We start from the raw sequence: 22,923 nt of genomic DNA, 5'->3' as shown, positions 1-22,923 counted from the left end.
GTACATATATTAATTTTCTATATCTGAACTTAGCTCTTCTCTAGATTCACTCCTGCTTTATGTGTGTTGCCCCAAACCCCAAATCTCTGTGCACATTGTCTATCAGGTTTGTGCCTTCCAGTTCTTCAGGATGATCAGACTTTCTTAGTGCCCATCTTTCTGCTATATTTTGTTTGTTCTTCTTATTGTTCAAAGACTGTCCCTGGAACTCATAAACCAAGCAAATATGCTATCCTAAACTCTTGTAGTAATAATATACAATAAGTTGATTTCACTTAAACTGAAAAACTTTTCATAAGGAAGCAGTAATTTAATTGTTAGTAATGCACATTTTCTTTTCATTTGGGGGCAAATCATTTTTCCTTTATTTGTTTATTTATTTACTTTATATCCAGATTACAGCCCTATCCTCCCTCTCCACCAGTTCCACACTCATACCCTCCGTCTCTCTTTTACCCACCCTCCTCCTTTGAGAAGGAGAAGACTCCCCTTACCCACATCTTGACACATCATGTCACAGCAGGACTAGCTGAATCCTTTCCCACTGAGGTAAGACAAGGCAGCCAAGTTAGGGTCATCACAGTCAGGTATCATTCCTATTCCAGTTGTTGGGGGACCCACATGAAGACCAAGCTGCACATCTGTTACATATGTATCAGAGGCCCTGACCCAACCAATGCATGATCTTTGGTTGGTGGTTCAGAATCTGAGAGCCTTGATTGGCCTAGGTTAGTTAACTCTGCAGGGCTTCTTGTGGTGTCCTTGACCCCTTTGGTGCCATCAATCCTTCTTCCCACTCTTCCACAAGAGCTCGGCCTAATGTTTGACTATGTGACTCTGCATGTGTTTCTATCAACTGCTGAATGAAGTTTCTCAGAATACAGTTATGCTAGACTGTGGTCTACAAGCCTGTCAAAATATCATTAGTAGTGGCAGTGGTTGTCTCTCTCCCATGGGCTGGGTCTCAAGATAGGGAGGTTATTGGTTGGTCATTCCCTCAGTCTCTGCTTCTCCTTTATCCTTGCACATCTTATAGGCATGAAAAATTTGGAGTCAAAGGTTTTGTGTGTTTTGAGGGGTTGGTGTTCCCTTCCCTCTTTCCCTCCACTGGAAATCTCACCTGGCTAAAGGAGGTAGCCATATCCACCGCTCTATTCTCCACCGTCTGCTGCCATATCCTACCCCACCCCTCATCACCACTGCTAGGAGTCTTATCTGGGGTCAGCCCTGTAGAGTCCTAGGAGCCTCCCCAATCTCAGATCTCCAACTTGTCCCAAAGATTCCTCCCACAATTTCCTTATCCCAGCCCTCTTGCCCTCCTCTTCCTACACCTGATCCCCCTATCTCTGTCCCATCTAGTACCCTCTGTCTCTAGCACATTCTATGTCCATTTTATTTCCTCTTCTGAATGAGATTTAAGCATCCTCTTTTGGTCCCTCCTTGTTATTTAGGGTTCTTTGGGTCTGTAGATTGTAGCATAATTATCCTGTACTTTATGGCCAAATGACCATGCATTGTCTGGGTTACCCCACTCAAGACGATATTTTCTGGCTCTATCCATTTGCCTGCAAAGTAAGTGAGGTCTTTGTTTTGAGGAGTATGGTTGTATTTCAGTGTGTAAATGTACCAAATTTTCTTTACCCATTCTTCGGTTGAGGGACATCTATGTTGTTTCCAATTTCTGGCTAATATGAATAAAGCTGCTATGAATATAGTTGAGCAAGTGTCGTTGTGGGATGATGGAGCATCTTTTGAATATATGCTCAGGAGTGGTATAACTGGATTTTGAGGTAGAGTTATTCCCAATTTTCTGAGAAATCACCAAATTAATTTCCAAAGTGGTTGTACAAGTTTGTTCTCTCACCAGAAATGGAGGAGTGTACATCTTCTTTTTTAAAACACATGAGCAGGTATGTAATGATGAGGCAGGATAGTGCAGTTGGACATTTGAGATATCAACAAGTTTTTGTGGGTGGGGAAGCAGGTTATCTGTATTTTTGAGATGGAAAATCAACTCTGGAAGGGTAGTAGATAGGGATAGGAAGGGGAAAGACAGTAAATGGGAATTATCTGCTCTGAGAAGGGAAAAGTGGCATTCATAACTTCCTTCCCCAACATGATAACACCAAACTTCATTCAGCATATGCTCTCTTTCTTCAGTTCCTGTTCATTGGCTTAAACATGATGTGAGAAAATGTGAAAATGTGGATAACTACTGTTTCTGACTGCTCCTCCCTCAGAGGCGTTTGTAGCCACACGCAGTTCAGCATCTATTCAGATTCTCCACATATCGTATCAGTATGCTGAGTGACCAAAAGACTGTTTCAGTGTACTGTCTACCTATCACCGAGATCATCTAATTTGGATTAACACATTCTACATTCTTTTTCCATATTACACCAACATAAGAAGTGCTCACCCTAGCACTTCATCAGCAATTCCACAGTAGTGGTGATTTTACCTTTGACATGGAATTGAAAGTGTCATTTGTCAGGTGAGTTATCTGAAAATTGGTTTAACAGCCCTGGACTTAATCACTTTACAAGGAAAAACATTATGTTAGTTGATGTTCTCTTTAGTTCATTTTCTTGAACAACAGTCAAATGGCTCCATCATGTGGTTGAAATATGCATCTTGTCCATAGAAAACCAACAGCAACAATACAAGGCACCAGCACAGTCAATGCTATTGATTGATACACTAAACAAATACTTGTGTTCAGTATGTGTCAACCTATATTTTCTATACTGGATATTCTACAACTAAAACATATAGTTCTTCACTCTGCTAATTTACAACCATCATTCAAATTTTCTAAGGCTAATCAATTCTTTGTAACATCAGAGTAAATATAAAGCCAGTCTTGATGACACAGGAGAAGTTGAGACAGGGGGATTGGAAGGCCAAGGCCTATATGTATTATTTGATGAGACCCTATCTTAAAAATCTGAAAATGTAGCAGTGTAAGTAGCTTGTCATTAGAGTACTTCTCTGACATGTGTGAGGCCCTAGATTTTGGCAGTAAGTGCTCTAAATAAAATAAATAAGTAAAGTAAGTTAAAATTTCAATTGTTTTTAATAGAAATGATATAAAATGATAATTAAGTTTTAGTTGTGTCACTGATGTATAAGAATACTCAAATTCACTCTATAGATTCTAGTTTTTAATAGATTTTCATAAGTAAGTAATCTGTGGCTCTGCAAACATTCAAGTCCTAAGGTAATTTTCTCAAGGAAAAAAAAAAGTTTATACTAACACATCCTGATTACAGGTCAGTAGGCAGAGAAGAGTGAGATGCAGCCTTCCTGTATGTCATCCAGAGCCCCTACATGTCTTATACAGGAAAAGAATCACACCTATCTCTGTTGGATTAGATCACTTCTAAGATCCCTTCAAACCGTAACAAACTTTGAACCTGATGATCAGAAAACAGTTAGTAGTATGTCAATATTATAGTCTTGGAAGGAACGATTCATCATTGTCTTGGATTTACATCTTTAACAGTCAGAAGGCAGGAATCACTTTACTAAGTGACTGTGTGACCTATGTGATCTGAACAGAAGGTTCAATTGGTAAAAACACAATGATGCTTTTGCAGAGGGCTCTAGTTCCTATGACCCAGGAGAATTGGTTCATTACAGCCTACAACTCCAATTCTTTGTGATCTGTTGTCCTCTTGTGGATTATATGGGTACTGCAATCAAACGCCCACTATTTCAATCTACCCTGGAACATCATTAAAAATAAAATAATTGTTTTAAATAAATGACACATTGGGTGGTGGTGGTACATGCCTTTAATTCCAGCACTTGGGAGGCAGAAGCAAGGGGAGATATATGATCTCAGGCAGCCTGGTCTACAGTGCAAGTTCCAGGACTGAAAAGGCTCCACAGAAAAACCCTTTCCAAGAAAACACAGGAATAAATAATCCCAGACCAGACCATAAATCAAGAGAGGGAAACATAGAAGCGCGCGCATGCGCGCGCGCATACACACACACACACACACACACACAAACACACACACCACGACCACCATCACAACAAAAACAAAATAACAACAACACCAACAACAAAAACCACTGCTCATTGATATCTCTTAGCACCTTTTTTTTTAAAAAAAAAAAAAAGATATACTCTTTATTTACACTTAAAATGTCATCCCCTTTCCTGGGTCCCCTCTTCCCTGAAAATCCCATAAGCCATCTCCCCTTCCCCAATCAACCCACCCTCGCTTCCCTGTCCAGGTATTCCTCTACACTACTGTATCAAGTCTTTCTAGGACCAAGGACCTCTCCCCGATTTAGTGTCCAGCAAGATCATTCTCTGTTGCTGATGTGCCTGGGGCCATGGGTAACTCCAAGTATACTCTTTGTTTTTTTTTTTGTTTTTTGTTTTTGTTTTGTTTTGTTTTGTTTCTCTTTGGATGATGGTTTTGTCCCTGGGAGCTCTGGGAGCACTAGGTGACTCATATTGTTGTTCCTCCTATGGTGCTGCAAATCGCTTCAGCTCCTTTAGTCCTTTCTTTATCTCATCCATTGGGGACCCTGTGCTCAGTTCAATGACTGGTTGAGAGATTCCCCCTTATATTTTTCATGCATTAGCAGAGTCTCCCTGGTGACAGCTATATCTGGCTCCTGTCAGCAAGCACTTGTGGGCATCCACAATAGTGTCTGGATTTTGTAATTGTATATGGGATGGATTCCTAGGTGGGGTACCAGATACTATCTGGTTGGTCTTTCCTTCAGACTCTGCTCCATAATTTGTCTCTGTATCTCCTTCTGTGGGTATTTTGTTTTGCCTTTAAGAAGGACTAGAATATTTATACTTAGTTCTTCCTCTTTCTTGGGCATCATTTGATATGTGAATAGTGTCTTGCATATTCCAAGCTTCTAAGCTAATATCCACTCATCAATGAGTGCATACCATGAGTGTTCTTTTGTGATTGGGTTACCTCACTCAGGATGATATTCCCCAGTTCCATCCATTTGTCTAATAATTTCATGAATTCATTGTTTTTAATGGCTGAATAGTACTCCACTGTGTATATATACCACATTTTCTATATCCATTCCTCCATTGAGGAACATCTGGGTTCTATCTAGCTTCTGGTATTAGAAATAGGGTTGCTATGAACATAGTGGAGCATGTGTCCTTATTAAATTCAGGAGAATCCACTGGGTATATGCCTAGGAGTGGTATAGCAGGGCCCTCCGGTAATATTATGCCCAGTTTTCTAAGGAACCACCAGACTGATTTCCAGAATGGTTTTACCAGCTTGTAATCCAGCAGTGGAGGAGTGTTCCTCTTTCTCCACAACCTCTCCAGTACCTACTGTCTCCTGAGTTCTCTATCTTAGCCATTCAGACTGGTGTGAGGTAAAATCTGAGGGTTGTTACGATTTGAATTTCCCTGATGACTGAGGAAGATGAACATTTCTTTAGGTGCTTCTCAGCCATTCAATATTTCTCAGGTGAAAATTCCTTCTTTAGCTCTGTACCCCATTTTTAATGGGTTTATTTGGTTCTCTGGAGTCTAACTTCTTGAGTTCTTTGTATATAGTGGATATGAGCCCTCTGACTGATGTAGGATTGGGAATAATCTTTTCCGCATTTGTTGGTTGCCATTTTGTCCTATTGACAGTATTTTTTGCTTTACAGAAACTTTGTAATTTTATGAGGTACCATTTGTCAATTCTTGATCTTAGGGTGTAGGCTATTGGTGTTCTGTTTAGAAAAATTTCCCCTGTGCATATGTGTTCAAGGCCATTCCCCAGCATTTTTCTACTAGATGCAGTGTGTCTGGTTTTATGTGGTGGTCCTTGATCCACTTTGACTTGAGCTTAGTACAAGGGGATAAAAATGGATCCATTTGCATTCTTCTGCATGCTAGCCTCCAGCTGAGCCAGCACCATTTGTTGAAGAGGCTCTCTTTTTTCCACTAGAAAAAATTAGGTCCTTTTTCAAAGATCAAGTGACCATAGATGTGTGGGTTAATTTCTGGGTCTTCAATTCTATTCCATTGATCTACCTGCCTGTCACTGTACCAATACTATGCAGTTTTTAACACCATTTCTCTGTAGTACTGCTTGAGGTAGGGGAAAATGATTCCCCCAGAAGCTCTTTTATTGTTGAGAGTAGTTTTAGCTATCCTGGGTTTTTTGTTATTCCAGATGAATTTGCAAATTGCCTTTGCTAGCTCTATGAAGAATTGAGTTGGGATTTTGACTGGGATTGCATTGAATTTGTATATTGCTTTTGGCAAGATGGCCATTTTTTTTACTATATTAGTCCTGCCAATCCACGAGTGTGAGAGATCTTTCCATTTTCTGAGGTCTTCTTACATTTCGTGACCCCAAAAAACTCCACTAGAGAACTCCTACAGCTGATAAACAACTTCAGCAAAGTAGCAGGTTATAAAATCAACTCAAGCAAATCAGTAGCCTTCCTATACTCAAAGGATAAGCAGGCTGAGAAAGAAATTAGGGAAATGACACCCTTCACAATAGCCACAAACAGTATAAAGTACCTTGGGGTGACTCTTACCAAACATGTGAAAGATCTATATGACAAGAAATTCAAGTCTATGAAGAAGGAAATGGAAGAAGACCTCAAAAAATGGAAAAAAAAAACCCATGCTCATGGATTGGCAGGATTAATATAGTTAAAATGGCCATTTTGCCAAAAGCAATATACAGATTCAACGCAATACCCACTAAAATCCCAATTCAATTCTTCACAGAGTTAGAAAGAGCAATCCTCAAATTCATCTGGAATAACAAAAAACCCAGGATAGCTAAAACTATTCTCAACAATAAAAGAAATTCTGGGGATATCAGTATCCCTGACCTCAAGCAATACTACAGAGCAATAGTGTTAAAAACTGCATGGTATTGGTACAGTAACATGCAGGCAGATCAATGAAACAGGATTGAAGATCCAGAAATGAACCCACACACCTATGGCCACTTGATCCTCAACAAAGGGGCAGAAAACATCCAATGGAAAAAGATAGCCTTTTCAACAAATGGTGCTGGGTCAATTGGAGGTCAGCATGCAGAAGAATGGGAATTGATCTATCCTTGTCTCCTTGTACTAAGCTCAAATCCAAATGGATCAAGGACCTCCACATAAAACCAGACACTCTGAAACTAATAGAAAAGAAACTTGGGAAGACCCTTGAGGATATCGGTACAGGGGGAAAGTTCCTGAACAGAACACCAATAGCTTATGCTCTAAGATCAAGAATTGACAAATGGGACCTCATAAAATTACAAAGTTTCTGTAAGGCAAAGGACACCATTAAAAGGGCAAATCGGCAACCAACAAATTGGGAAAAGATCTTCACCAACCCTACATCAGATAGAGGGCTAATATCCAATATATATATATATATAAAGAACTCAAGAAGTTAGACTCCAGAAAACCAAATAACCCCATTAAAAAAATGGAGTACAGAGTTAAACAAAGAATTTTCACCTGAAGAACTTCGGATGGCGGAGAAGCATCTTAAAAAATGCTCAACTTCATTAGTCATTAGGGAAATGCAAATCGAAACAACCCTGAGATTTCACCTTAGACCAGTCAGAATGGTTAAGATTAAAAATTCAGGAGACAGCAGATGTTGGCTAGGATGTGGATAAAGAGAAACTTATCTTAATACCAAGGAGAGACATCACCTCAGAATATAACAGAGAGAGAGAGAGAGAGAGAGAGAGAGAGAGAGAGAGAGAGAGAGGCAAGCAAATAAACATAAGAAGCAGGCTAGTGTAGCCATGTTTAACATCAGACACAATACACTTCAAACCAAAACTAATCAGAAGAGATATGAAATTATGTAAGGACACTACATATTCATGGAAATTTCTTCAAAATTAACCACTACTTAGACACAAATAAAGTCTCAATTGATAAAAAACAAAAACTATTGCTATCTTGCATCCCATCTGACCATCACAGATTAAAGCTGGATTTCATCAGCAATCACAACACCAGAAACATTAGGTGAAACTCAGGGAGTTTTGTGGGAAAGGTGAAAGAAAGATTGATTGTAGGACCCAAAGAAGACAGGAACTCCACAGGAAAACCAAGAGAATCAACTAACCTGGATACTTTGGGCGCTCTTAGAGACTGAATCATCAACCAAAGAGCAAGGACCTAGGCCCCCTGCACATATGTAGCAGATGAGCAACTTGGTATTCATGCAGGTCCCCCAAAAAATGGAGAAGGAGCTGTGCCAGAGACTTTTGCCTGCCTGCCTGCCTGCCTGCCTGCCTGTCTGCCTGCCTGCCTGCATATTGGTCCCAAACAGCTAAATGGACAGCCTTGTCTGTCCTCAGTTGGAAAGGATGTGTCTAGTCCCACAGCAACTTGACTTGAAGAGAAGATGAAATGGAGATGGGGTAATGACTTGCATGAGGGGGTAACAGTAAGAAATGAGCAGCTGATATTGCGTTGTAAAGGGACTAAATAAATTTAATTAAAAAGCCAATAAATAAGTAAATAACTAAGTAGATTTGTCTGTTCAAATAAAGAAAACTGGAGATACTTTATACTAGTAATTTAACAGAACACATCAAAGCTCTAGGACACAAAGATGAAATTACATCCAAAAGGAGTAGACAAGAATTAATCAGAGGTTCCAGTCCTGAGACCTCTGGTGGGAGCCTTCAGATCTCCGCTTCGGGATCCAGAACAGTCAGGACTGCAACACCACATCTCCAGGTCCTGCAAGAGGCCAGAGGGGCACCCGGGAGGCCGGCTGGGAGGAGTCAGTGTGCTCTGGTGAGTCTAGCAGGCCCTGGCGGGAGCCTTCAGGTGTCTGCTTCGGGATCTGAACAGCCTAGGCCACAGCACTCGGTCTCCAGGAAGTGTAAGAGGCCTGGTGTGCACCAGGAGGTAGACTGGGAGTGTACAGCTTGCTCCGGCTTCACAGAGCTTAGGTTCCATTCCTGAAGCCTCTGGCAGGAGCCTTCAGATCTCTGCTTCGGGATGCAGAACAGCCTGGGCTGCAACACCACATCTCCAGGTCCTGCAGAAGGCCAGAGGGGCACCCAGGAGGCCGGCTGGGAGGAGTCAGTGTGCTCTAGTGAGTACAGCAGGCCCTGGCGGGAGCCTTCAGGTGTCTGCTTCAAGATCTGGACAGCCTGGGCCACAGCACCCTGTCTACAGGCAGTGCAGGAGGTCAGCTGTGCACCAGAGGCCACCTGGCAAGAGGCAGCTTACCCTGGTAAGTCCAGTACTGACAAGACCAACTTACACCAGTGAGAAGTAAATGGCAAAAGGCAAACGCAGGAACGTCACTAACAGAAATCAAGGCAATATGGCAGCATCTGAATCCAATTCTCCTTTAACAGCATGTCCTGGATACCTAATCACACTAGAAAAACAAGATTTGGATTTAAAATCACTGGTCATGAGGCTGGTAGAGGAAAACATGAAGGACATACTTAAAGAAATTCAGGAGAAAATGGATCAAAAGTTAGAAGCCCTTACAAGGGAAACACAAAAATCATTGAAATAAATTCAGGAGACTACAAAAGCCAATGAGGAGGAAGCGCAAAAATCACTTAAAGAAATACAGGCTGAGGTCATAAAAGAGGAAACACAAAAAGCTCTTAAAGACTTACAGGAAAGCACAAACAAGCAAGTGAAGGAGCTAAGCAAAACCATCCAGGATCTAAAATCAGAAGTAGAAACAACTAAGAAAACTCAAAGGGAGACAACTTTGGAGATAGAAAACCTTGAGAAGAAATCAGGGGACATATATGCAAATATCAACAACAGAATACAGGAGATAGAAAAAAGAATCTCAGATGCTGAAGATACCATAGAAACCATGGAATCAACAGTTAAAGAAAATGCAAAATGCAAAAAGCTTGTAACTCAAAACATCCAAGAAATCCAGGACACAATGAGAAGACCAAACCTAAGGATTATAGGCATAGATGAAAGTGAAGATTTACAACTTAAAGGGCCAGCAAATATCTTCAATAAAAAGTATGGAAGAAAACTTCCCTAACCTAAAGAGAGAGATGCCCATGAATATACAAAAAGCCTACAGAACTCCAAACAGACTGGACCAGAACAGAAATACCTCCCATCACATAATAATCAAAACCCCAAATGTACTAAACAAAGAAAGAATATTAAAGACAGTAAGAGAAAAAGGCCAGGTAACATATAAAGGAAGACCTATCAGAATCACAGCAGACTTCTCACCTGAGACTATGAAAGCAAGAATATCCTGGGCAGATCTCATGCAGACTCTAAGAGAACACAAATGCCAGCCAAAACTACTATACCCATCAAAACTCTCAACCACCATAGATGGAGAAACTAATATATTCCATGACAAAACCAAGTTTACCCAATATCTATCCACAAACCCAGCCCTACAAAGGATAATAGGAGGAAAACAGCAATACAAGGAGAGAATCTTCACCCTGGAAAAAGCAAGATAGTAACCTTCTTTCATCAAACTCAAATGAAGTTAACCAATCAAATTTAAAAAATAACATCAAAAATGACAGGAAGTAATAATCACTATTCCTTAATATGTCTTAACATCAATGGACTCAATGCCCCAATAAAAAGACATAGACTAACCGACTGGATACTTAAACAGGACCCTACATTTTGCTGCATACAGGAAACACACCTCAGGGTCAAAGACAAACACTACCTTAGAGTAAAAGGCTGGAAGACAATTTTACAAGCAAATGGTCTCAGGAAACAAGCTGGAGTAGCCATTCTAATATCAGATAAAATTGACTTTCAACCCAAAGTCATCAAAAGAGACTCTGAGGGACACTTCTTGTTGGTCAAAGGAAAAATATAACAAGAAGAACTCTCAATCCTGAACATCTATGCTCCAAATGCAAGGGCACCCTCATTCATAAAAGAAACTTTATTAAAGCTCAGAGCACACATTGCACCTAACACAATAATTGTGGGTAACTTCAACACTACACTTTCCTCAATGGACCGATCAGGAAAACAGAAACTGAACAGGGACACAGTGAAACTAATTGAAGCTTGGACCAAATATATTTAACATATATATATATATAACATTCTATCCTAAAGCAAAAGAATATACCTTTTTCTCAGCACCTCATGGTACCTTCTCCAAAATCGACCATATAATTGGTCACAAGACAGACCTCAACAAATATAAGAAGATCAAACTAATCCCATGCTTCCTATCAGATCACTATGGAGTAAAAGTGGTCTTCAATAGCAACAACAAAAAAAAAAAAACAGAAAACCCACATACACGTGGAAACTGAACAATATTCTACTCAATGATTCCTTGGTCAAGGAAGAAATAAAAAAGGAATTAAAGACTTTTTAGAACTTAATGAAAATGAAGATACAACATACCCAAATCTATGGGACACAATGAAAGCAGTGCTAAGAGGAAAACTCATAGCCCTGAGTGCCTCCAAAAAGAAAATGGAGAGAGCATACACTAACAGCTTAATGACACACCTGAAAGCCCTGGAACAAAAAGAAGCTATTTCACCCAGGAGGAGTAGAAGGCAGGAAATCATCAAACTTAGGGCCGAAATCAATCAAGTAGAAACAAAGAGAGCCATACAAAGAATCAACAAAACCAGGAGCTGGTTCTTTGAGAAAATCAACAAGATAGATAAACCCTTAGCCAGGCTAACCAAAGGGCACAGAGACAGTATCCAGATTAACAAACTTAGAAATGAAAAGGGAGATATAACAACAGAAACTGAGGAAATTCAAAAAATCATTAGAGCCTACTACAAAAGCCTATACTCAACACAACTGGGGAATCTGGAGGAAATGGACAGTTTCCTAGAAGATATCCAACACCAAAACTAAATCAGGATCAAATAGATCAACTAAACAGTCCCATAACACCCAAAGAAATAAAAAGGGTCATAGAAAGTCTCCCAACCAAAAAAAGCATGGGACCAGATGGCTTCAGTGCAGAATTCTATCAGACCTTCATAGAAGACCTAACACCAATACTCTTCAAACTATTCCACAAAATAGAAACAGAAGGAACTCTACCCAAGTCATTCTATGAAGCCACAATTATGCTGATACCAAAACCACACAAAGAAATCCAACAAAGAAAGAGAACTTCAGGCCAATTTCTCTTATGAATATTGATGCAAAAATATTTAATAAAATTCTCGCCAACCGAATCCAAGAACACATCACAATGATCATCCACCATGATCAAGTAGGCTTCATCCCCGGGATGCAGGGGTGGTTCAATATAAGAAAATCCATCAAAGCTATCCACTGCATAAACAAACTCAAAGGAAAAAAAAAACCCATATGATCATCTCATTAGATGCAGAAAAAGCATTTGACAAAATTCAGCATCCTTTCATGCTAAAAGTCTTGGAAAAAACAGGAATTCAAGGCCCACACCTAAACATCATTAAAGCAATATACAGCAAACCAGTAGACAACATCAAACTAAACGGAGAGAAACTTGAAGCACAGAAACTAGTCCCACAAAATCAGGGACTAGACAAGGCTGTCCTCTCTCTCCATATCTTTTCATTATAGTACTTGAAGTTCTAGCTAGAGCAATTAGACAACATAAGGAGGTCAAGGGGATACAAATTAGAAAGGAAGAATTCAAATTATCACTATTTGCAGATGACATGATAGTCTACTTACATGACCCGAAAACCTCCACCAGAGAACTCCTACAGTTGATAAACAACTTCAGAAAAGTGGCTGGTTATAAAATCAACTCAAGCAAATCAATTGCCTTCCTATACTCAAAGGATAAGCAGGCTGAGAAAGAAGTTAGGGAAATGACACCCTTCACAATAGCCACAAACAATATAAAGTATCTTGGTGTGACTCTAACCAAACAAGTGAAAGATCTATACGACAAGAACTTCAGGTCTCTGAAGAAGAAAATCAAAGAAGACCTCAGAAAACGGAAAAATCTGCCATGCTCGTGGATCGGCAGGATTAATATAGGTAAAATGGCCATCTTGCCAAAAGTGATCTACAGATTCAAGGCAATCCCCATCAAAATCCCAACTCAGTTCTTCACAGAGTTAGAAAAAGAAATTCTCAAATTCATCTGGAATAACAAAAAACCCAGGATAGATTTCAACAAAAGAAATTCTGAGGGAATCACTATCCCTGACTTCAAGCAATACTGCAGAGCAATAGTATTAAAAACTGCATCGTATTGGCACAGTGACAGACAAGTGGACCAATGGAATAGAATTGAAGATCCAGAAATGAATCTACACACCTATGGTCACTTGATCTTCGACAAAGGAGTCAAAAACATCCAGTGGAAAAAAGATAGCCTTTTCAGGTGCTGGTTCAATTGGAGGTCAGCCTGCAGAAGAATGTGAATTGAACCATTCTTATCTCCATGTACTAAACTTTACTCCAAGTGGATCAAGGACCTCCATGTAAAACCAGACACACTGAAACTAATAGAAAAGAAACCGGGGAAGACCCTTGAGGACATGGGCATAGGGTAAAAGTTCCTGAACAGATCACCAATAGCTTATGCTCTAAGATCAAGAATTGACAAATGGGACCTCATAAAATTACAAAGTTTCTGTAAGGCAAAGGACACTGTTAAAAGGACAAAACGGCAACCATCAAATTGGGAAAGGATATTCACCAACCCTACATCTGATAGCAGGCTAATATCCAATATATACAAAGAACTCAAGAAATTAGACCCCAGGGAACCAAATAACCCTATTAAAAATGGGGTACAGATCTAAACAAAGAATTTTCACCTGAGGAAATTCAGATGCCCAAGAGGCACCTTAAGAAGTGCTCAACATCATTAGTCATTAGGGAAATGCAAATCAAAACAACCCTGAGATTTCACCTCACACCAGTCAGAATTGCTAAGGTCAAAAACTCAGGAGACAACAGGTGTTGGCGAGGATTTGGAGAAGGAGGAACACTCCTCCACTGCTAGTGAGGCTGTAAGATGGTACAACCACTTTGGAAATCAGTCTGGTGCTTCCTCAGAAAACTGGACATGACACTTCCTGAGGACCCTGCTATACCTCTCCTGGGCATATACTCAAAGGATTCCCTGGCATGCAATAAAGACACATGCTCCATTATGTTCATAGCAGCCTTATTTATAATAGCCAGAAGCTGGAAAGAACCCAGATGTCCCTCAAAGGAAGAATGGATACAGAAAATGCGGTATATTTATACAATGGAATACTACTCAGCAATTAGAAACAATGAATTCACAAAATTTTTAGGGAAATGGTTTGATCTGAAAAATATCATCCTAAGTGAGGTAACCCAATCACAAAAGAATACACATGGAATGCAATCTCTGATAAGTGGATATTAATTAGCCCAGAAGCCCTGAATACCCAAGGCACAAATCACATAACAAATGACTCCCATGAAGAATTATGGAGAGGCTCCTGATCCTGGAAAGGATTGACCTAGCATTGGAGGGGAAGATAAGGACAGAGAAAAAGGACAGAGAAGAAGAAGGTTTATGGGACATATGGGGAGGGGGGATCCGGGAAAGGGGAAATCATTTGAAATGTAAACAAAATATATAGAAAATAAAAATATTAAAAAAAGAATTAATCAGACTTTTTATCTACCATTTGCATTTAATTTAATTTATATACTTTTCTTTTTTATCTTTTGCCATATAGGTTGTTTGCATATGTAAATGACTTCCAGTTTAGTGTTTCTGTGGGATTCTAGTGTTTCTGTGGAAATGAGTGAGTTTCTGATTCTCGTGCCTTCTCTTTGGCACTTTTCCTTCTGATTGTTTTATTCTATTTCAGCATATAAATATAGATATTAGGTTTTTATATTCTTATCCCTTAGATACCTCTCTGTTTTGTAATAAGACAGAAATGGTATAAATCTAGATGGGAAGACTGGTGGGGAGAAAGTGGGAGGAATGGATTAAAATCACAGTCAGGATACATTATAGAAGAGAAAATTACTTTTTCAATAAAAGGAAAAATTGTAAAATGTGACTTAAAAAAGCAACCAAAAAATCTTTCCTGAAAATGATTATTTCTATTGAAAGATCTAAGGGAAATATGGCAATAGTGATTTGTCAGAAACAAAAAAGCAAAGACTTCATTTTATTAAGTTTGACTTTTCCAGCATGTGATTTATCATTTGGAAAGAAGTATTAGCATCCATAAGCTTTCAATTCAGCTAATCCTGTTGCAGACTGCTCTTAGTTATGATAATGGAATAATGTACACTGGGAAATATATACCAGTTGAGATTGTATTGAGCCCATGTTTCTACTTGCTATGAATTCATTTTTAAAGCTATGTATTTCAAGAACATGGTAAGCACACCTGTTGAGGGCCTTACAACATGGATTTGAGATATTTTGCTCTAGTTTTTAAAAAGAATATTCTTTTTCTAATTTTAATAACATATAGTATAAAATGTCTGTGATGTGTATGATGTATGGGAGAGTGTTATGTGTGATGTGGTGTGTGTTGTGTGTGGTGTGGTATGTGTGTTTGTCTACAGGTGGACAGACAAGAATAATATAGGTGTCCAAAGACACCAGAGACATTAAATTACCTGTAGCTGGATTTATAGCTCAGATTCCCTGAAATAACAACAAAGACTCCCAACCTCTGAGCTGTCTTCCAATTTCCCATAATTGCATATTTCTAGCTGTAAAACCAAAATGAATGAGAAATGCTATGGTATTTTTAATAAAATTGTCCCATCATTTCACATATCTTAATGCTTGGTTTGCAGTTGGTGGAACTGTTTGGGAAGGATTGGAAAGTATGGCCTTGTTGGAGGATGAAGAGGTATATCACTAGAGGTAGGTTTTGGAATTTCAAAAGCCTACCCCACTCTCAGTCCACCTCCCCCTTATACTTTTAAATCAGATGTAAATTCGAAGCGACTGTTCCAGTACTAGTCTGCCTGTGTGCTGCAGGGTTCTCCATTATTATATCCATGAACTCAGCCCCTGAAAATACAATACCCCAATCAATGTTTTCTTCTGTAAGTTCCCTTGCACATGGTACTTAACACTAGTAGAAGATCAACTAAAACAAGTACTTAGAACTTTTGAGTATCCATAACAATCATGAAAATGCAAATTAACCTTCAGGTTTCCCTGTACACCCAAAGCTGATCCTGTGCAACAGCACCTAGAGCTGTTCCTGTGCCACAGTGCTCCATAACCAAATACTACTAGGAGAGAACAAGTCTTCCAGGAGTACTGTCAAGCCTGACATCATAACTTCTGCTCAACTTCCAAACCCAAGAAAAACCACAAAAATCCATCAGGACAACAGAACCAAGGATTCTTCCAGGTTCCATTTGCACTCCAGAGCTGATCCTGTGCCACAGCTGTCCATATCCAAATTCCTCTTGGAGAGAACTGGTCTCCTGGAGTTCTGACACATAGGCCTGCAGTAGGGACAAACCACAATCAAAGACAACAAGACCAGCTAACACCAGAAATAACCATATGGCTAGCAGCAAGGACAAGAACATAAGAATAGGAACCAAGATTTTTTTTGGCATCATCAGAAACTAGTTCTCACACCACAGCAAGCCCTGAATACCCTAACATACCCAAATGCCAGACTTATTTAAAATCACATCTTATTAATAATGATAGAGGACTTTAATGAGTACATAAATAAAATCCCTTAAATAAAGGAGAACACAGGTAAACAGCTAGAAGCCCTTAATAAGGAAACACAAAAATCCCTTAAAGAATTACATGAAAACACAACCAAAAAGGTAAAGGAATTAAACAGAACCTCCAGGATCTAAAAATGGAAATAGAAACAATAAAGAAATCACAAAGGGAGAAAACTCTAGACATAGAAAACCTAGTTAAGAGATCAGGAATCATAAATGCAAGCATCACCAACAAAATACAAGAGATAGAAGAATCTCAAGTGCAGAAGATACCATAGAAAACATTGACACAACAGTAAAAGAAAATGCAAAAAACTCCTGACCCAAGCCATCCAGGAAATCCAGAACAAAATGAGAAAACCAAACCAAAGAATAATAGGTATAGAAGAAACTGAAGATTCCCAACTTAAAGGGCCAGTAAATATCTTTAACAAAATTATAGAAGAAAACTTTCCTATTCTAAAGAAAAAGATGCACATAAACATACAAGAGGCCTACAGTACTCCAAATAGGTTGAACCAGAAAAGAAATTCCACCTGTCACATAATAGTCATGACAAAATATGCACAAAACAAAGAAAGAATATTAAAAGCAGTAAGGGAAAAAGATCAAGTAACATATAAAGGCAGCCCTATCAGAATTAAACCAGACTTCTCACCAGAGACTAGGAAAGCTATAGAAGATCCTGGGCAGATGTTATACAGACCCTAAGAGAACACAAATGCCAGCTCAGGCTACTATATCAAGCAAAATTCTCAATTACCATAGAAGGAGAAACCAAGATATTCCATGACAAAAACAAATTTACACAATATCTTTCCACAAATCCAGCACTAAAAAAGACAATAGATAGAAACCATCAACACAAGGAGGGAAACCATACCCTAGTAAAAGTAAGAAAGTAATCTTCTTTCAACAAACCCAAAAGAAGATAGCCACACAAACAAAAATAACATCAAAAATAACTGGAAGCAACAATCACTATTCCTTTATATCTCTTAACATCAATGGACTCAATTCCCCAATAAAAGGACATAGACTAACAGACTGGATACCTAAACAGAACCCAACATTTTGCTGCATACAGGAAAGGAAAAGACAGACACTACCTCACATAAAGGTCAGGAAAACAATTTTCCAAGCTAATGGTCTGAATATACAAGCCATTCTAATATCAAATAAGAGCAACTTTCAACCAAAAATTATCAAAATGGATAAAGAAGGACACTTCATTCTAATCAAGGAAAAATTTACCAAGAACTCTCAATTCTAAAACATCTATGCTCCAAATGCAAGGGCACCCACATTCATAAAAGAAACTTTACTAAAGTTCAAATCATAAATTGTACCTCACACAATAATAGTGAGAGACTTCAACACTCCACTCCCATCAATGGAGAGTTCATGGAAGCACAAACGAAACAGAGACACATTGAAATTAACAGAAGTTGTGGACCAAATGGATTTAACAGATATCAATAAAATATTTAATCCTAAAACAAAAGATGATATCCTCTTCTCAGCACCCTATTTTACCATCTCCAAAATTGACCCTATACTCTGTCACAAAAAGGGCCTCAACAGATACAAAATAATTGAAATAATCCCATGCCTCCTATCAGATTACCAAGGACTAAGGCTGATCTTCAATAGAAAGAAAAACAAGAGAAAGCCCACATACACATAGCAGCTGAACAATGCTCTACTAAATGACAACTTGGTCAAGGAAGAAATAAAGAGAGAAATTAAAGACATTTAAAATTTAATGAAAATGAAGGCACAACATATCAAATTCACAGAACACAATGAAAGCAGTACTAAGAGGAAAACTCAGCTCTGAGTTGCTCTCAACAAACAAACAAACAAACAAACAAACTGGGGAGCACACTGAAAGTTCTAAAACAAAAAGAAATAACCAAGAGGAATAGATGGCAGTAAATAATCCATCTCAGGCATGGAATCAACAAAAAGAGCTATACAAAGATTCAACCAAACCAGGAGCTGGTTCTTTGAGAAAATCAACAAAATATATAAACCTTAGCCAACTAACCAGAGGGCAAACAATCCTACATCTAAAAGAGGGCTAATATCCAATATATACAAAGAACTCAAGATGTTAGACTTCAGAAAATTTAAAAAAAAAAAACCCTATCAAAATATGGGACACAGCTAAACAAAGAATTCTCAACTGAGGAAACTCAAGTGGCTGTGAAGCACCTAAAGAAATGTTCAACATCATTAGTCATCAGGGAAATGCAAATCAAAATAATCCTGAGATTCCATACTACTCAGAATGGCTAAGATCAAAAACAGAGGAGAGAACAGATGCTGGTGAGTATGTGGAGATTGAGGAACATTTCTCCATTGCTAGTGGGATTGCAACATGGTACAACCATTCTGGAAATAAGCTTGGCTTCTTCAGAAAATTGGACATAGTACTACCCGAGGATCTAGTTATACCACTCCTATACATATACCAGAATATGCTCTAACGTTTATTAAGGACACAGGCTCCACTATGTTCATAGCAGCTGTATTTATAATAGCCAGAAGCTAGAACCAACCCAGATGTCCCTCAACTGAAGAATGGATATCGAAAATGTGGTACATTTGCACCATATAGTACTACTCAGGTATTGAAAACAATGCCTTTACAAAATTAACAGGGAAATGGAAGGATCTAGAAAATATCATCCTGAATGGGGTAACTCAATCACAAAAGAGCACACATGGTTTGTACTCACTAATAAGTGGATATTAGGTAAAGAACAAGGAAATCCCATAATACAACTCATGATTTCTGCCCACACCCAGAACTGATCAGGGCCACAGAGCTACACACTGAAATACAACCACAAAAGAACAGGTCTTGCAGGAATACATACATACCTGTGTGCTAAGAAAGAACAGGTCTCCCAGGAGAACAGATACAGAGGCTTGCAAGAAAGATAAGCCACAATCAGAGACAACAACACCAGCTAACACCAAAGATAACCAGAAGGCAAACGGCAAATGCAAGAACATTACCAACAGAAGCCAAGGCACAGTACCATCTGAACCAACTTCTTCCACAACAGCAAATCCTGGATACCCCAATATACCAGAAAAGCAAGATTTGGATTTAAAATCACATCTCATGATTCTGATAGAGGATTTCAAGAAGAAATAAATAACTGCTTTAAAGAAATATAGGAGAACATAAGTCAACAGGTAGAAGCCCTTAAAAAGGAAAAACAAAAATCCCTTAAAGAAATACAGGAGAACATGGGTCAACAGGTAAAAGTTCTTAAAGAAGAAACACAAAATTTGCTTAAAGATTTACAGGAAAACACAAACAAGTGAAGGAACTAAACAAAACCATCCAGGATCTGAAAATGGAAGTAGAAACAACTAAGAAATCACAAAGGGAGACAACTTTGGAGATAGAAAAACTTGGAAAGAAATCAGGAGTCATAGATGCAAACATCAACAACAGAATACAAGAGATAGAAGAATATGGGGTGCTGAAGATACCATAGAAAGCATTGACTCAACAGTCAAAGAAAATGCAAAATGCAAAAAGCTTGTAACCCAAAACATCCAGGAAATCCAGGACACAATGACCAAACCTAAGGATAATAAGTATAGAAGAGAGCAAAGATTTACAACTTAAAGGGCCAGTAAATACCTTCAACAAAATTATAGAAGAAAACTTCCCTAACCTAAAGAGAGAGATGCCCATGAACACACAAGAAGCCTACAGACCTCAAAACAGACTGGACCAGAACAGAAATTCCTCCTGTCACATAATAATCAAAACACTAAATGCACTAAACAAAGAAAGAATATTAGGAGCAGTAAGAGAAAAAGGTTAAGTAACATTTAAAGGAAGACCTACCAAAATTAAACCAGACTTCTTATGAGAGACCACGTAAGCAAGAAGATCCTGGGCAGATCTCATACAGACCTTAAGAAACCTTACTAAAGCTCAAAGCACACATTGAACCTCACAAAATATTTGTGGGGAACTTCAACACCCCACTATCATCAATGGACAGATAAGAGAAGCACAAACTAAACCAAGACACAGTGAAACTAACAGAAAATTTGGACCAAATGAATTTAACAGATATCTATAGAACATTTCACCCCAAATCAAAAGAATATACCTTCTTCTCAGCACCTCATGGCACCTTCACCAAAACTGACCATATAATTGGTCACAAAACAGACCTCAATAGATATAAGAATATTGAACTAATCCCATGATAGGACTCCATGTGTCCTATCAGACCACTATGGAGTAAGGGTGGTCTTCAATAGCAACAAAAACAACAGAAAGTCCAAACAAATATGGAAGCTGATCAATGCTCTACTCAATGATACTTGGTCAAGGAAGAAATAAGGAAAGAAATCAAAGACTTTTTAGAATTTAATAAAAATGAAGGCAAACCATACCCAAATATATGGGGCACAATGAAAACAGTGCCAAGAGGAAATCTCATAGCTCAGAGTTCCTCCTAAAAGAAGCTGGAAAGAGCATACAGTAACAACTTAACAGCACACCTGAAAGCTCTAGAACAGAAAGAAGCTAATACATACAAGAGGAATAGAAGGCAGGATATCATCAAACTCAGAGCTGAAATCAACCAAGAAGAAACAAAAATAAAATCAACAAGATAGATAAACCAATCGCCAGACTAACTAGAGGGCACAGACAGTATCCCAATTAACAAAATCAGAAATGAAAATGGAGATATAACAACAGAAACTGAGTAAATTCCAAAAATCATCAGATCCTACTAGAAAAGACTATTCAACACAACTGGAAGATCTGAAAGAAATGGGCAGTTTTCTAGACAGATACCAAATACCAAATTTAAATCAGGATCAGATAGACCATCTAAACAGTCCCATATCCCCTAAAGAAATAGAAGTGCTCATTGAAAGTCTTCCAACCAAAAAAAAAAAAAAAAAAACCCATAGGACCAGATTGTTTTAATGCAGAATTCTATGAGACCTTGCAAGAAGACGTGACACCAATACTCTTTATACTATTCCACAAAATAGAAACAGAAGGAATACTACTCAACTTGTTCTATGAAGCCCCACTTATGATGATACCAAAATGACACAAAGATACAACAAAGAAAGAGAATTTCAGACCAATTTCCTTTATGAATATCAATGCTAAAATACTCAATAAAATTCTTGCCAAACAAATCCAAGAACACATCAAAATGATCATTCACCATGATCAAGTAGACTTCATCCCAGGGATGCAGGCATGGTTCAATACACAGCAATCTATCAATGTAATATAGTACATTAAAAAAAAAAAAAACTCAAAGAAAAAAAAGACCATGGTCATTTCATAGATGCTGGAAAAGCATTTGACAAAATTCAGCATCCTTTCAAATTAAAAGTCTTGGAAAGATCAGGAATTCAAGGCCCATATCTAAACATAATAAAAGTAATATACAGCAAACCAGTAGCCAACATCAAACTAAATGGAGAGAAACTTGAAGCAATCCCACTAAAATCAGGGGCTAGACAAGACTGCCCTCTCTGTCCATATTTATTCATTATAGTATTTGAAGTTCTAGCTAGAGCAAAAAAAAAAAAAAAAAAAAAAAAAAAAACAACAACAACAAAAGGATGTCAAAGGTATTCAAACTCAAAAGGAAGAACTCAAACTATCACTTTTTGTAGATGATATGATAGTATATTTAAGCAACCCAGAGAACTCCTAACCTTGATAAAGAACTTCAGCAAAGTGGATGGATATAAAATTAACTCAAACAAATCAGGAGCCTTCCTATACTCAAAGGATAAACAGGCTGAGAAAGAAATTAGGGAAATGACACCCTTCACAATAGCCACAAACAATATAAAGTATCTTGGTGTGACTCTAACCAAACAAGTGAAAGATCTGTATGACAAGAACTTCAAGTCTCTGAAGAAAGAAATTGAAGAAGATGTCAGAAGATGGAAACATCTTTCATGTTTGTGGATTGGCAGGATTAATATAGTAAAAATGGCCATCTTGCCAAAAGCAATCTACAAATTCAATGCAATCCCAATCAAAATTCCAACTCAATCCTTCAGAGTTAGAAAGAGCAATTCTCAAATTCATCTGTAACAACAAAAGAGCCAGGATAGCTAAAATTATTCTCAACAGTAAAAGAACTTCTGGGGGAATCAGTATCCAGACCTCAAGCAGTACTACAGAGCAATAGTGTTAAAAACTGCATGGTATTGGTACAGTGACAGGCAGGTA

The sequence above is a fragment of the Apodemus sylvaticus genome, chromosome 15 (genome assembly GCF_947179515.1).
Source record: "Apodemus sylvaticus chromosome 15, mApoSyl1.1, whole genome shotgun sequence".
Lineage (NCBI taxonomy): Eukaryota > Metazoa > Chordata > Mammalia > Rodentia > Muridae > Apodemus > Apodemus sylvaticus.
This window is presented reverse-complemented; position numbering follows the sequence as displayed.